The 17,083-nt window shown below is 34.9% G+C and overlaps 1 protein-coding gene across 1 annotated transcript in view; it reads left to right on the forward strand.

Moving 5' to 3' along the window:
• rg (A kinase anchor protein rugose) overlaps nt 1–17,083 on the forward strand; it is a 1,380,990-nt gene that overhangs the window by 682,736 nt on the left and 681,171 nt on the right. The window lies entirely within an intron of this gene.

Here is a 17,083-nt window from a genome sequence, read left to right on the forward strand (position 1 = left end):
ATTAAACAATTAAAAAAAAATAATAATGATCTCTTTTAGTTAGCAATGGAAACATTATTGATATCTGATAATATAATTTAAAGGAATGAATTCAGCACATATAAATAATTAAACAGGAGGCTTAATTGTTTTGATATTTTGTCTCAGTCACAGAACCATCTTTAGGAATATGGACTATTTTTTAAGCCTAAATAGGGAGTGTCCTATGAGGGGCATCGCCCTATGGATGCTGTTGGAGAAGAATTTAAGTTTCCCAAATCTTGGGAAGTTTAACACAACCTTATTTATTTATTAAATTAGGCTGGTTTTTTAAATCTGCTGCTGATTCTAAAAAGAGTCTTTCAAGTTTGTATTGACTATGATGAAGCGTAGTAGTTTTTTCATTTGATCCTGTTCTAGGTATCCAAATCATGGTCAGTTATTATATCAATCCTTTCTTTCTTTCTCATTTTATTTTTCAGAAAAGTCCCCAAGTAGATACATACATAAACTTTCCCATCATCTTCCCCCTCCCACACACACACACTTTCAACACTTGTCAACAGAACCTTCAACCTCTATCTTGGCCAGGATTCCCTTACAGCTGAACTCTCCTTTATTTGCTAGACATTCTGGTCCAGTGGTTATTACAAACATTCTTCTCAACATACAGACACTACAATAATTATAATTATTGTAGTGTCTGTATGACCAGGTCTAATAATAATTATTATTAGATGTGGTCCAGGACTCACTGAGAGAGTGACCATACATCACCCACACCAGCTGTCATAAACCTCAATCACACTAGATGCACTACTATTTCAATAGGCAAACTGTTCCTTCCATTCACATTTCTGCGAGAGAACAATCTGGCTCTTGTTCATTTGTTAACTGCACATAAACTTAAATTTCATGGATATCCCCTTGTCTGCTTCCTATCTTCCATTAAATGAAAAATTTTATCAACTGATAGTAAATAATACCCTTTCAAAAGTTTATAGACCTGTATCATATCATCCCTCTTTCTCCTGTCTACCAATGTCTGTAGTCTGATCCATATCCCTTCAATCTATCCTCATAATCTCCATTTCATAATGGAGATTATGAGGATAATCTCCATTTCATAATCCCAATAGCATCTTTGTTACTTTTCTTTTCAGCCTTTCCACAGCTTCTTTATCCTTTTGGAAACCTGGAGGCCAAATCTGCACACAGTAGTCCAAGTGCAGACACACAGTCTTTTAAAGAGGCAAAATGACTTCCATATCTTTACATGTCAGTGTTTGTTTCAACATTGTTCATTACTTGTCAATGTTCATTTCTGAGTTGTATTTGAAATTTGTTTATATAACCTTTGAACTTCAACTTTCTATCCACAATAACTCCAAGATCTCTAGCCCAAGCATTATTCCACCAATATAATAGGCTGTTGGATATCGCATCATACCAAGGTGCATAACTTTACACTTACTAACATTGAATTGATAGCCGTTGTCATTTACCAACACTTCCAGCCTATTCTAATTACCATCTAAATGCTGTATATCAGAAGCATCTCTGATTGGCCTGCCTATCTTTGCAACATCAGCATACAACTGAAGATCTCCTGTCAGCCTTATTCCATTATCATTAATGCAGATAAACAACAAAGGCCAGAAAACTGATCCCTGGGGTCCACCACTAATTACCTTAATTTTTACCAAAGTCCATTGGTATTATAGTATATCCATTCCCTTTATCCAACTCAGCTGTAACATTATTGTACAAGGTGGATCTGGAAAGTTCAGATAAAACCTAGAACAAAAATGATATTAAAGTAATTGATATAATCACAAGAAAGAACTTACAAGGATATAAGAACATAAGTTACCTTCATAACACTGCTACTAGTATGTTCTTTCTTGTGGTTATTATTATTATACAAGCAACTTCATGGAGTCCGAAGACTCATCACAGGAGACCTAATCTATCCACACAATCTACCATACCCCTCTCTCTTTGAACTCATTAACAGACAAAGCATTCACAACTGACCCTGGCAACCCATTCCATTCATTCACAACTCTCCAAGCAAAAAATCTAGTGCCCCCCCGCCTTCTGACCACACCTTTATTCGACTTCGAGGGATGACCCCTTGTTCTGGTCCCTCTAGCCAAGTGCTGAAACATTTCCCCTGCATCTATCCTATAAAATTCTTGAAGCAACTTAAATGTTTCTATCATATCCTCTCTTTCTCTCCTATCAACCAATTTCTGCACACATCTTCAATCTCTCCTCATAGAGAACATTCCACAGGTCACTCTCCTTTTAATCCTCTCCACTGCTTCCTGATCAAGGCCTTATAAAGAGGAATAACAACTTCCTTATCTCTACTTGTTGTCTTCTTCAATAGCCAAGTAATCTTATGGGCTACCTTAGCAATATGTCCTCTAGACTTGAACTCTCTGTCTACCACCACCCCTAAATCTCTAGCTTCATCTATTTCCTGGAGTACAATGTGACACACAGCTTGTAATATATTTATCCCAAAATGCATAACGTTTCATTTCTTAACATTAACCTGACACCCATTAATATTTGCCCATACTGTTAGCCTGTTTAAATCGTCCTGCAAGCTCTCTGCATCAACTTGATTAACTATTAATGTTGCATCATCAGCAAACAACTGAATATGTTCTTTCAGATTATTTCCTAAATCATTTATGTACAAAATAAACAGAAATGGTTCCAGCACTGAACCTTGCTGCACACACCACTAGTTACCTATTTATGCCTTGATTCTGCCCCTCCATATGCCACTCTTTTGATATCTGTCCAGCAACCACCCTCTTATCCACTTGACCAGTGTCATATCCTTTTCCATTTGTTCTAATTTGCATAACAGAGTTCCATGTGCTATTCTGTCAAATGCCTTTGCAAAATCATTGTAGCCATTTCTTTTATCCAACTCAGTTACTCTGTTATAAAAAAGTTAGTAAATTACCAAGGCATGACTGACCTTTTCAAAGCCATGTTGACTCTCATGCAGTATCATATCTGCCCATTCTTGAATTCTTTTTTTACCAATTTTTCTAGAACTTTTTCTGCCACTCCTGAGGTACTGATTGGTCTATAATTTTCTACTGTAGTCTTAGAACCTCCCTTACGCAAAAGAATTTATTTTTGCCCTCTTTCCACTCCCTCAGAACTCTACCAGAGATGAGACTTAAATTAAAAAACCTAGTCAAAGGCATTTCCAATTCCCTTGCACATTCTCGCAAAACACTGGCTGATATCCCATCTAATCCCATAGCTGTATGTATATTAAGATTCTTCACTATCTTAAGAACCTCCAATTCATCCACTTCTGTTCCCACATTAGTGTCTGTCACATAGGTTGAAGCAGTAACCTCACTAGGACGATATATCCTTGCAAAGTGGTCACTCAGTAACTCAACTATTTTATCCACCTCTGTCTACTTGTGACTATCATCACTCATTAAGGTTAATCTTCCATAGTCATTCTTCCTCTTACTTGCCACAATAACAAAAGAATTCTTTGGGTACCAGACTTTGGCCTTCTCAGCTAGATACTGCTCATAATCTGATTTTGCCATGCTGGTCACCTTTCTCTTTAATATACCTTCCACAGCATTTTCTTCTTCTGCAGCTCATGCATAATGATATTATTCATCCATCTAATTCCTACCCAATTAACCCTCCTTACCCTAGGTATACAATTTAATAGTGCTTCCTCTAGATCAGGGGTGACTAACTTAATATATACAAGGGCCAATATATGATGATTGGTAGCGTCATGGGCCGCACACTTTTAGACAGAACTTAAATAAACTCTGCATTTTTTCGAGGCAATAGTTATATGTATTGAATTACTATATTTGTTAAATCATTTTACTACTGGGAGAACAGTATAAAATACTTGATTGATTTAAATATAAGTTATTAAATTAAATTTAATGACATATTTCTGGTTTTTTTACATGTAACATAACTTAACGAGAACACTGTGGGCGTTCATGTGCAGCAACAAGTTCATCAAAGTCGATTTTCAACGATGATGACAATTTTAGTACATACTTGTCCAACGTATTCTTGGTATTTAGTGGCATGGTGCTGTATAGTGGCATTTGAGGTTATATTCCTTGTGCACAGACAATACAGGTAACCCTGGTATAACGCGGTACTTATACAACACGGTTTCAATATAACGCGGTACTTATACAACACGGTTTCAATATAACGCGGTCTAAAAATTGCAAGTTTTTTTTTTTTTTTTGCTAGATGGGTGAAGTAAGAATGCTTTTCATATTCCCCATTATTTGTAGAAGAAAATGTATGGATGGAGTAATATAGCGCTATAAACACTGATCATGGCAGGAGGGTAACAGCAATAGCCGAGCCTCAGTTAAAACTTCATTGGCTACAGCATTGCCATCCATTACCCTCCCTGGGTACCCATTTTAGTCGCCTCGTACGACATGCATGGGCTACAGTGGGGAATATTCTTATCCCAGCCATCACATGGGGAGAAAAATTGTAGTAACGCTTGTACAATGCAGGTTTGATAAAAACATGGTCTACAAATTGTAGTAATCCTTTATCTTTTCATATATTTTTCACCAACTTAAAAATCAAATTTTATCTTTGTTAAATTTGCATCTGCCCGTATCGTGCATGTAGTTATAAGTAGCAAATTTATATTAAGGCAAATACCCTTTAGCATGCATGTGCATGCTAAAGGGTATTTATATGGTAATTGTTTACCATATAAAGGGTTTATTGTTGAAAGTTGTCTTCGTTTTCTGCCAGGAAAGCACATTAAAAATCATAAGTGTGTTAATCTCAAGCTAAGCACTATTTTCTGGTGAGTTACATACAATATGTAATGCTTTTTTTATGTAAAAATTTTATTTTTATAGTAATGGCCACTTAGAAGGCTTTTGTGATATGGTTGAAAACGAAATTAGTTAATTAATTGATGGGGAAATAGATTTAAATGAGGAGGAACTGGTACAATTAATAGATAACGTCGAACCAAACGTCAGGGAAAGTTCTGCTGAAGATTTTGATTATGATGAATCTGTTAAAGAATTCAGTTTAAAAAAATTAGCAAAAGGATTGGACTTGGCAAGAAAGTAAGGAAGTTATTTTACTCTTATGGAGCGCTCCAGAAAATTCACGAGACAATTGGATATTTGTTTAGCTCCATATTATGAACTTAATAAAAAAAAATTGCGCCATAGTGGTAAGCAAGGCCTTATTACTGACTTCTTGATAACTAAACCAGCCGAAGTATGCAATGAGAATTATACTAATGATGTCCAAGTGATGAAGAAGTCCGGCCACTCATAAATAAAGAACATCTACGAAATGTTAGTTTTGAAGAGAGTGATAACGATTAAAATATACACTTTATTTTATTTTGCCTAAAACATTTATGCATTATGTGCAATGACGTTTACGTACAATTTATAATTTTTTATAATTTTATACTATGTATTTGTTTCATAGTGTATATGTTTTTTTAACTTACATGAATTACCTGAATTAAATAAAAAAATATTTTTGTTGGATATGTCATTGTTTATATAATCTTTAAAAAAAAAAAAAACGATTTCGGAACCTAACTCTACTTTTTCTATGTGATCCGAGTCTCGCATAACGCGATTTATATAACGCGGCATTTTTGTGGAACCTAACATCTGCGTTATACAAGGGTTACCTGTACTTGCAAACACACAAGGTACTGTGGTTTGTTGTCGTTATTGTTTATAAACAGAAATTCATTTTCCCATTTCTCCTGAAATGACCTGTTTACTTCACAGATGTTATGTTTCTTACTCATAGTACACAAAGGCTGAAGTAACTGACCAGGGGACGCAAACTGAAACAATAACATTGTCGACTGTGAAACTGAGAGTCTGAAACTGATCACTGTAACCAGAGCAGAGCATGTGACTTTCAATGATGTGTTACTCTGGAGTGCATAGAAATCTACCACTCCCACTACTACAATTCGCACAGAGAAGCAGTAGATTTTATAAATTGAGTAATCTTTTTAAAGCAATTTTGATTCGGTGTTGAGAATATAAATTGTTTCCGTCATCAGAAATAATGAATATAACTAGTATATCAATCAGAAAATCTGCAGTCATAACTAATAGCTAAATTGATAATATATATAATTTAATATAGTTTTTATCCTGCTGTGGGCCACACAAAATCACATTATGGGCCGCATGCGGTCTGCAGGCCTCCTGTCGGCCACCTATGCTCTGGATCAGTGGTTTCCAAACTTTTTGCCATAAGGGCCACATTGGGTACTTCAGCACTGTTCAGCGGGCCGTAGTAATAAAAAAAAAAACTCTAGAACTAGATATATGAGTTTTATTGAAAGCAGATAAAAACTGATTACAGAGTATGTGAGATTAAATTATCATATATTAATGACAACGAACACTATCAGCAAATTCTCATATTTTATCGCAAATTATAATAAAACCATTAATGTGAATGATGTAACTGTGTTTCTGTTTTTAAAATCTTATTAAACTCAGGTTCAAATTTTGAAGTGCTTCAAAAAACTTGTATAACTTCGAGTTTTTTGTCAATGAATACAGATCGGGAAATTTTGTTTTTATTTTGTTTTTTGCTCGTCAGTTCGTTTTAACCATGTTTTTACTGACTTTTTTTAAGTGTTCTTATTTCGTGCGACATAAATTTTTTTTGTTGATAAAAATGTTTATTGGGATGTAACTTTTTTCTTATATTTATGGCTATTTGTATGTATGTATATTGCTTCTGTTTAGGAGTGCCCCCTGTTTAAATGTATTGGCTTTTTACTCACGGATTCTTAGGGCATTGTAGATGTATAAACTAAACATATTTGGTCATTTTATAATTAAAATACAAACTTATTTAATACTGACCATTTACAAACAAACTTACATTATAGCCTACCAGTTTCACCAGCACTGTCTGGCTTTTTCAAGGCATTTACGGAAAGACATAAAAACTAGTAAATGCAAATTGAAAGGAACATAAAAAAACGTTGTAAACCAACTAGTAGCTAAGGTTACACGTTCGCAATAAGTCCTCTCTGTCATGATATCACAGGCATCATCAGTACAGGTACAAGGCTAATTAAACAATAACTGTTATATTCACAAAGCACCACCTAAGTAGCTAAGGACAACAGTGGGTAATCCTATATCTCCTGCTATTGCCAACTACTTCATGGAGCATTTCGAGCAGCATATCTTTGACAACATTACACCCAGACCTAACATTTGGTTCAGATGTGTGGACGACATTTTTGCCATATGGAAGGGCATCCAGAAGAACTACAACAGTTTCTCTCAAAAATTAATGCACTTCATCCAAGGATCCAGTTCACCCTAGAAGTAGAAGTAAATAAGCAGTTAGCGTTTCTAGACCTCTTGATTCTTTGCCAACCAGATGGTTATCTACAATTCACAGTCTATAGGAAAGAGACTCATACAGGCCAGTACATCCACTCTGAATCACATCACCATCCCAGCCAAAAGGCAGGTACTATAAAAACACTAGTTCATAGAGCCAACTCCTTTTGTTCTTTAGAAGAACTTTTACAAAAAAGAATTACAGTATATTAATTCCTCCTTCATATCCAATGGCTATAAGAAGTCCTTCATAAAAAGAGCTTTAAGTAGTCGTGCTCCAGCATCCTCTTCAAGTACAGAAGAACCTGCACGTATACCTATTCCCTATGTACACGGGGTTAGTGAACACATAGCTAAGGTGCTAAAACCACTAAATATCTGTGTGGCTTTTCGACCCATCAGAAAAATCTCCACATTCCTAATATCTCCAAAGGACAAGCTCCCATATCTCAGCTATCCAGGCGTCTACCAGATTCCCTGCTCGTGTGGATAATCATATTTCGGACAAACAGGAAGATCTGCTCAGGTCCAGTTAGAAGAACACCAGTCGTACATCCAGTACCTTGAACAAGAACAGTCTGGAATTGCAGAACATGCCATCAACATGAGACATAGAGTTAAGTGGAACAAGACAAAAGTCATTCACAAAAGTCAGTTCCTAATGGAACGGCTATACAAAGAAACATATGAAACATTACTTTACTCCCCAAACCTAAACAGATCCGATGGTCTACGTCTTTCCCACTTGTGGGAGATAGTACTTTATAAAGCAGCAAATCTTTCCTAACATATAATTGTATACACACACATATATATATATTTATTTAAAAAAAAAAAATTAAATTATTATAATTGAATAATTAAGTAATTATTATTTAATAAATAAATAAATAATAATAATAATTAAATAAATTTAGGAAATTTAACCTTAGCTACTTAGGTGGTGCTTTGTGAATATAACAGTTATTGTTTAATTAGCCTTGTACCTGTACTGATGATGCCTGTGATGCTCAGGTGAAAATTCTACGAATAAAGAATAATTTGCATGAGTTAATTCCATTATTATAATAGTTAGTAATATGTCTACTCACGGTATTTCCTTACTGAAAAATATTTCTTTTTTTTCATAAATGGGAATGACATGACCATAGGATTTCAAATTTCCTTGCGAAGAATTTTCCAGTGATGAATTGTGTGGACAAGAACAAAATATGATGTTTTATTTAATATTAATAACTTTCTGAATGTAATATTTTTAAGAAAAAGCAGATGCAAACATCACTAAACATTTTATAGAACTCCTATTGACTTATTGGAACATATCGAACAATGAGAAGGGAAGGTCTGGGACGAGTAAGATTTTGCATAAGTAATATAGTGTGTGTGTGTAATATATTATATGAAGTGCTTGAGTTATTGATACATATGAAACAATGGGAAAGGAGGTCTGGGGCAAGTAGGGTTTTGCATGAGCAATATATATATATATATATATAGCAGGTTTTAACTTTATTTTAGAAGTACACAATAGATCTAGAAAAGGACGATCATGTATAAACCCAGCCTTTTGCCTAAAATTAATAATAGAGAAAAGAAGAGAATACAATTTAGAAACACATATTGCATTTATTGACTTTTAAAAAGCATTTGACAAAGTTAAAAGAAACATATTATTTAACATATTAAAAGAAAGACAAATACCAAATAATATCCTAAAAGCTATCACAAGTATATATGAAAATAATCAAATACAAATAAGATTAAATGACGAGCTATCATATACGAGAAGATAAACCAAGGGGTCTTACAGGGATGTCCCCTCTCAGCAACTCTTTTTAATATCTACTTAATGAAATAATAATAAAATGGAATAAAAATTCACATCAAGGAATTAAACTTTCTCCTACAGTGAACATAAACACTCTCCTCTTTGCCGATGACCAAATAATAATTACAAATTCTGAAGATAACTTACAGAAAGCTCATTTAGATCTAAATGAGATATCCAAAGATTATGGTATGATAATATCAACAGAAAAATCAAAAACTATGGCCTTTAAAGGACAAGATCCAGCAAGAACTAAAATAGTAATAGATAACAAGATCTTAGAACAGGTGAATTCATTTAACTACCTAGGATGTATGATCACATATGAAAATGAAAAAGATATAAACATAAAAATTGCAAAATATTTAAAAATATCAGGTGTAATTAACTCTATATTTAAACCAAACCTAGTTCAAAAACAAACCAGACTAAAAATATACAATACATTAGCCCTACCAGTCTTAATGTATGGAAGTGAAATCTGGACAATAAAACAAAAAAACAAAGATTAATAACAGCAGAAATGAAGTTTATAAGAAAAACTGCAATGTATACCCTATTTGATCACAAAAGAAATGAAGAAATTATGAAAGAATTAAATCAAGAACCAGCAATAGAAAAAATTAAAAAATATAAACATAAATGGATGGAACACATTCAAAGAATGAATACGGTAAGATTACCAAAACAATCCTTAAAGTATAAGCCATTAGGAAAAAGAAAATCAGGACGTCCTCTTAAACGATGACTTCTAAAGCCAGAACAGGCCATGCTAGGCCTAAATCCTTAATACGCATGATGATGATGATGAATCTTATTTAATTTTCTCTGGGGCTCTAACACAGATCCAACAAAACCAAGAAAACCTCAAAACAATGAATAACAATAGAACAAGAGCCAAAAACAACTATATCAGTTAACATGCTAATGTCCAATTATAGAAAATGTCATTCTTTTTATCCAGAAGGGTTGAAAAAGTCTTTAAAAACTCCTTCAGGAGACCTGCTAGTTGAAACATAATCAAAGAAGCTCTCAGAGTATCTCTTTCATGTAACATCCATTGTGGAAATACCTGTTACATTATTGTATAGGATTCACATCAGAATAAAACCTCCTTCTCATAGCATATCTCCATGTTCAGAATGTGTTTGTTCATTTTTCTAAGCTGTTGGCCTCTTAAAATTTTGTGCAATTTGAATTTCTCTCTCTCCCCATTAAAAATTTTGAAACTCCAATGTGGACCTCATAAAAGATAGGACTGAGCAAATTTAGAGAATGAAGGAACTGCTGTCAGGTAGAAGAATCATGCTTCCAAGCAATGAATATTTCATCTAGTCACAAAGAACTAGACAGCGGCATGTCTTTAGAAGTTTTCTGCAAGCCTGCCCACACTGGATGCTAACTTCATGTATTATCCCTTCAATATCCTTCCTTAAAAACTGGGTATAATCCTCACTTTTAGGAATCTGGCTATCCGCAATCTAAATAATAATGGCAAATTTAAATAAGAATGTCTGACTCATTTTTTTGCACTTAAGGGATACTACAAAAATACAGTAATAATAAGTCAAATAATACTCGTGGAAAGGCTTAGACGTTGGTTATGCATTTTCACTATATTATTTCAGGAGATTACAACGTACTAGGATATACATATTTCGGCAACGTCACGCTGCCATTTTCAAGAACTTAGGTACAAGATACGTGCATGCAGGCACAGCACAAACAATAAATGAGTAAGAAGAATTAAGCTATTATTTCTCCTAAAGTCCTGATGGTGCCCTCTAACAGGAGATGTTGGTATTCTTGGGCGATTGGGCTGGAGGTCTTCTGATGAAGGTTTCCCAAATTTGAGGAAGTCTCATGCAGCCAAATTTGTTGAGGTTTGGTTCGTTTCTTAGGGCTGAAGCTGATTCTATGAAAAGCCTTTCATATCTGTATTTGCTACGGTGTATTATCCTGGCTTTTTTCCACCGTATTCTATGGCAGGTATCCAGAGCATGGTCAGCAAGACCGGAGTGGCTGTATTGGTGAAACCGGGTGTAGTCCTTGTGTTCTGAAATTCTGATATTTGCTGTCCTGCCTGTTTGGCCGAAGTAGGACAGCTAAAAAAAAAAATAAATAAATAAAAAAAAAAAAAAAAAAGTCAAATAATAGGACATTGGGTTTGAGGCTATATAGTGAAAGGTCAATGTATTGTGTGTTCCTGGGAAATTAGTGATGTTTATCTGTTTTATTTTCTTAAAAGAATTAGTTTTTAAGTTACTACTGGTTTTAGTGTATTTGTTGTATTTGATATATTACCTGATATTTTGTTGGAGTACAATTATATTAAAGTAGCACTGTAAAATGGCATCAAAACCTCACAAGAATAATAGAGGAGCAATAAAGATGAGTGATTGTGGGATTGTTAACAAGACAACTTACTGCAATGAACAAAATAATGCTATTTTATAAACTAACAAAGATATTGAGTATGAATTAACTTTTGAATATCAAAGCATTAAAAAGCACTGAATTAGGCATGATGTTATGTAATGATAATCAGGTGGGTGAAATTAATTATGAAAAGGATATTATATGGTATGGAGATTAAATTACATGCAGTTGATGGCCATGTTACTACTTCAAGCTTTCTAGTGGCTAAAATCAAAAATTTTAGAATGTAATTGAAAAGTAGAGAAGAAAAGTAAAGGAGATGGTAGTTCTGTTAGAAACAAATTATATATTTGGTGATAAATAATATATATATATATATATATATATATATATATTTCTCTCACACACACACGAAAGGCAGAAGAACGTATAGCAAGCAAATTCTGTGTGTGGGTAGGGTCAAAAGAAGAGTAATCAGATGATGTTAAGTTCATCAATAGTATAGTGGTTAGTAGTGATGCCTATCATGCAGGAAGCCGGCATTCAGTTCTCTGCCACGGAGAAATTTTTTTATTACATTATATTTTTCATTACATTAGAGAACTTAACACTTACCAATCTGGTTATGCTACCTTCGCTTGGGGAAAGTGATCATGTAGTCTTGACCTGGGAGATTTCCAGACATGCAGAATTTTCTATTAAGAAGGGATATATGTGGCAGTACAAAGCAGGTCATTATGACAGCTTTCAGCAGAGCAGTGGTTTAAGAATTTGGAGAGGAGAGGTGTTGGTGCAGGGGAAGTGGTCAAGGGGTGTTTGAAGAAAGCAGTATCTGAATGTATACCTGGTGTCAAGGATAAATTAGTTGGTAGCTAGATGGATGAATAGTCTTTAAGCATGAGTTGCACACAAAGAAAAGGTGATGGAGGATAGATTATAAAGAAAAAGATTATCGGCATTTCCATGAGTAGTATAAGATGCAGGTAAGAACGGTGGCCAGTATGGTATGGAAGGCCAAAGATCATTATGGGGAAAGCTAGCTGATGAGTTGAAAAGAAATCCTAAGGAGTTCTTTTGCTATGTGGCAAGTAAAAGTAGGAATGACTGTGAAAGGAGCACTTTAAAAAGTGCTGATGGTGGAGAGATAAAAAAAACTAAATCAAATAGTTGAATTACTGAATGAACATTTCCCAAGGGGGGGGGGGGGTGTACCATATACATGGTGATATTCCAGTGCCAGATGTGACATTTACTGATTGGAGCATATATTTATTTGCCAATAATTGTCCAGACACTTTAGCAATTTACAATTGACACCAGCAGGTGAACCCTAATATCAGGTATGTGCACCTTTGGCTTTGATCACCTCCTGCACCCTTTGAGGCAAGCTTTCCACCAATGTGCGACAGACATCAATTGGAATTTGTCTCCATTCCTCCATCAAAGCGGCACTGAGTTCAGTGACAGATTGAGGACGTGCTGCTCTGGACCTCAATTGCTACTCCAATTCATTCCACAGGTGTTTGATGGAGTTGAGGTCAGGACTCTGTGCAGGCAAGGGCAGTCATTTGACACCATCTCTTCATACCATTCCATAACAGCTGCAGCTTTGTGGCATGGGGCAGGGGTCCATTCCATGAAAACTCCATAGTGTAGGCAGCACTTGATTATCCAGAATATTAACGTACTGAGCTGCCTTCATGGAACCATGGACTGCTACCAGTGGTCCCACTCCAAACCAGCTAAATTCATCCCACACCGTTACTCCTCCACCACCAAACTTTACTGTGGACACATTGTGCCTAACAGCTTTGGAGTTGGACCAGAAAGCACAACCACCAGTATCATAAACAGCAAGTTTACATTTATCCTTGTTGAATTTAGATTTTGGTCTCTTTTAATGATGGTTTTACAGTTGTTGCAAGCAGCTGGGAAGGAAACTAGTGTTTTGCTCTCAAGCCACTTGTTATAGGCTTTTTTTGGACAGCCCTGGCATACATCCTGGTGTGCCATGATTTAGATATGGGTTCGAAACTTGAACAGATTCAGGAATGAAAGTTTCTATTCCAATATGGATTATTTTTGTAGCAAGCTCACCACAAGTATCTGTATCTAAAGAATGAAAATGGTAGTTTTACCATGGAAAGGAGGAGTAAAAGTTGCCTAAGTCCTCCCACTTAGTATTGTTATAATGCTAGAGCATGCAAGATGGTAAATGGCCAAAAGAAGAACATTCCACCAGAAATGAAACTTGGATGACATTTTTAACCAAATTACAAGAGGAGCATTCACGTGAACAGGATATCTTGAACGAGAAGTAGTTAAGAAGAGATCCAAAGTGTTGGATGAGCAAAGATGATTGTCAGGAATTCTGGTAGGAAGATGAATCTTCCTACCAGAAGTTTTAAATCATTGCTTACAGCAAAAAATCTCTACCTCTCTTCTAGCTTGGTCAGTGAAATTCAAAGAAGGGAGACAATTAGAATTGTGGACATTGACTTAAATAAAAGAGCCAATTAGCTTCACTTTAAACATTGAAATTGCCAAGAAGGATGACTTCATTCTTTGGAAGTTTTGACTGAATGAAATTGATCTTTGAAGATAGGATGCTTCTGTACAAAGGAAATCAAAGAGGTTGGAATAATTTTCAAAATTGGGAGAATGGCTGGAGTAGTAGAGGAATGAAACAAAATATTGCAAACAAATTTTAAGCCACATGAAGTCAAATGAGGTGAGATTCTAAGTTATGCATCCTTTGACAAGGAATGTCAGAATGTACAAAAGCACAAGCACCTCCCTTGTGGAGGAGTTATACATGGTGCAGTTTGTACCCTTAACATGAGTTGTGGTTGATTGAATACAAATTTGGAGTTCAGTCAGAAACAAAACATCAGATATGGATGGCTGAAAATAATGATGCATGTCACTTAAGTTGCTGTTGATGCCACGGATGTTGGTAAAGTGAATATGAAAGATTTTTTTGTGTGATTTTTGAATTAAATTTTTTTATATATAAATAAAGCATAAAAAGTATAAAAGAGGTTGTGAAAGGACTTCTGAAAGAAGTGAGTGTGAAGAGTATATTACCTTGACATAAGACCTAATTAAGAAGAAGATAATAGCTAGCTATTTGATGTGTAGGCTGTGTAGAATATTTGAATTCTGAATAAGAGTCTAGAATATTCAAATGCGTGGTATAAAAGTATATAGACTATAAAAGAAGATATGAAAGGACTTCTGGAAGAAGTAACTGAAAAAGTGAAAAGAGTATATTACCTTGACATAAGACCTAATTAAGAAGATAATAGCTAACTATTTGATGTGTAGGCTTGTAGAAAGACTGGTTGAAAATCTTTGGATGTGTGGCATAAGTTTGAAGGAAAGAAGGGATGTATATAGGAGGGATGGCTTCCTTGAATGCATTTGTCATCAGGAGTCTGGAAAAATTATTTTTTGTGTGAGACCTAATACAGAATTGGGAGAAACTACATTATGATGGGAGGAATTTCACCATTCTGAAAATAAGAGTGACTGAGTTATGCAACTAGATTAATGATATGAATATGCTGAAATGCACAACTTTTCATCATAATCTCTTCCAATATTAAAATGGAAGTGATTAAGTGATTATGATGAAAAGTTGATTGTATGCATCAGTTTGGATTTAAGTATGTGTAAGGATGTCCGTGTAAATGAAGCATCAGATATGAACATGAAACTGAAAGTTTTCCCGGTGAATCATGCACACTGTAAATGAGAATATACGAAACAATCAATGTAACATGTATTATGTCTCTACACAACTGTCGGGAATATTAACTAAATAAACTCAACAAAGGGTTGAGTTTATTTCCTTAGTGGATAAGTTATGGCCTTAGATAATTGGCAATAGTGAGACCTGGCTTTCAGAAGTAGATACACTAACTGGTATTGAGTGTAACAGATAGACTAATTTGTAAGGAGTGACAACACAGGAGATGATATCGAATGATAGGAGTCCAGTTAGAGTAGATAGCTATGACTGCAATGTTGGTAACAGTTTTGCATATAGTAGTGAATCTGTATAATGTGAGGTGGAGTCCAACAAAATCAAATATATGGCAAGTTGTTGCTACAGACCTAGTGGATCATTTGCTAGTGACAATGAAATTTATTGCAAATAAACCAAACAGATACTAAGCAATTAATCATCATGAGTGACTTTAATTATCTAAACGTTGATTGAGTGGCAGTGAAATCTTATGAGAAGAATGAAGCAGATAATGAATTGTTGTATGACAACTTCCCCATGTGACAGGAGACAGGAGAAAATCAAGTATTATAACTTATTATAATGGGAGGGGAGTAAAGGACGTGTCTGTGGTTGGTAACAGTGATTATGCTGTAGTAATGTGGGCAGTAGCTAAGCGTATGGAGGTTACATGCTGAGCCTCAAAGCAGGTACATAGGAACTTTAAAAAATTCATTAGTGATTCAATATTAGAATGTGTTAGAGTTCAAAGAATAAGTATGGAGTAATGGGTGTTTCAGTCTTATTAAGCAATATATTCTTAAGGAAAAGATTATGTGGAAGGAACATCATGTGCATAATGATGTTGCCAGATGAGTTACACCTATTATAAGGAAAGCTAAAGCTAAGTATGAGTAGAAACTGGCATTGCAAGCTAAAGGAAACCCAAACGAGTTCAATCATTATGTGGCAAGTAAATGAAAGAATGAATGTAAAATTAGCTCTCATCAGTGTGCATGTTATTTAGGTGTCAAATTCAGAAGAGAATGCTCAACAAATCAGTGTCTGTTTATCTATCTGTATGTTTAGCTATCAACTAGGTGTCTGTAACATTGAGTTAACTGCTTCCTCTTCTCTGGTATGCCAACATGCACATTTCTTTGTGCCTGTGAAGATTCCTTGGTGACTTAAGGTGAAATATTGTCTTAATAATTGAATAAATTTAGTTATCTACTGTCCCCTAGATGTATCTTTTCTCCTCTAAACATCAACATGAGTAAAAATACTTAGTTTTTAAAAAAACATTTCTCCTGTTTTTATCAATAGGAAATTCATTTTTTAACCTGCTCAGTGGTGACCACTTTCTATTTCAGATCATTTGTATGTTCTTGTTCCCTGAACAAGCATGATGATGATGATGATGATATTATTACGGACTACTCCATGTAGTATTATACTCATTGAGGGAGGCCCTAAACATTGTTTAGCACTATCCAACATTTTTGCAGTATCTATCATACTTTGCTTTGAACTTATTCACAGTCATGGTACCCACAACAGACTCTGGCAACCTATTCCACTAATTCACCACTCTCCAAGCAAGAAACCTGGTCTGACACCCTTGCTAACTACACTCTTACTCAGCTTCCAAGGATGGCCCCTACTTTTCCCACCACCAGACCTATTCTGTAAAATTTCCTCTGAATTAATTGTAAAAGCCCTTCAATAATTTGTCTCAATCAT

Source organism: Typopeltis vanoorti, chromosome 5, assembly GCF_054136105.1.
Source record: "Typopeltis vanoorti isolate ZY-2024b chromosome 5, IOZ_Tvanoo_1.0, whole genome shotgun sequence".
Classification (NCBI taxonomy): domain Eukaryota; kingdom Metazoa; phylum Arthropoda; class Arachnida; order Uropygi; family Thelyphonidae; genus Typopeltis; species Typopeltis vanoorti.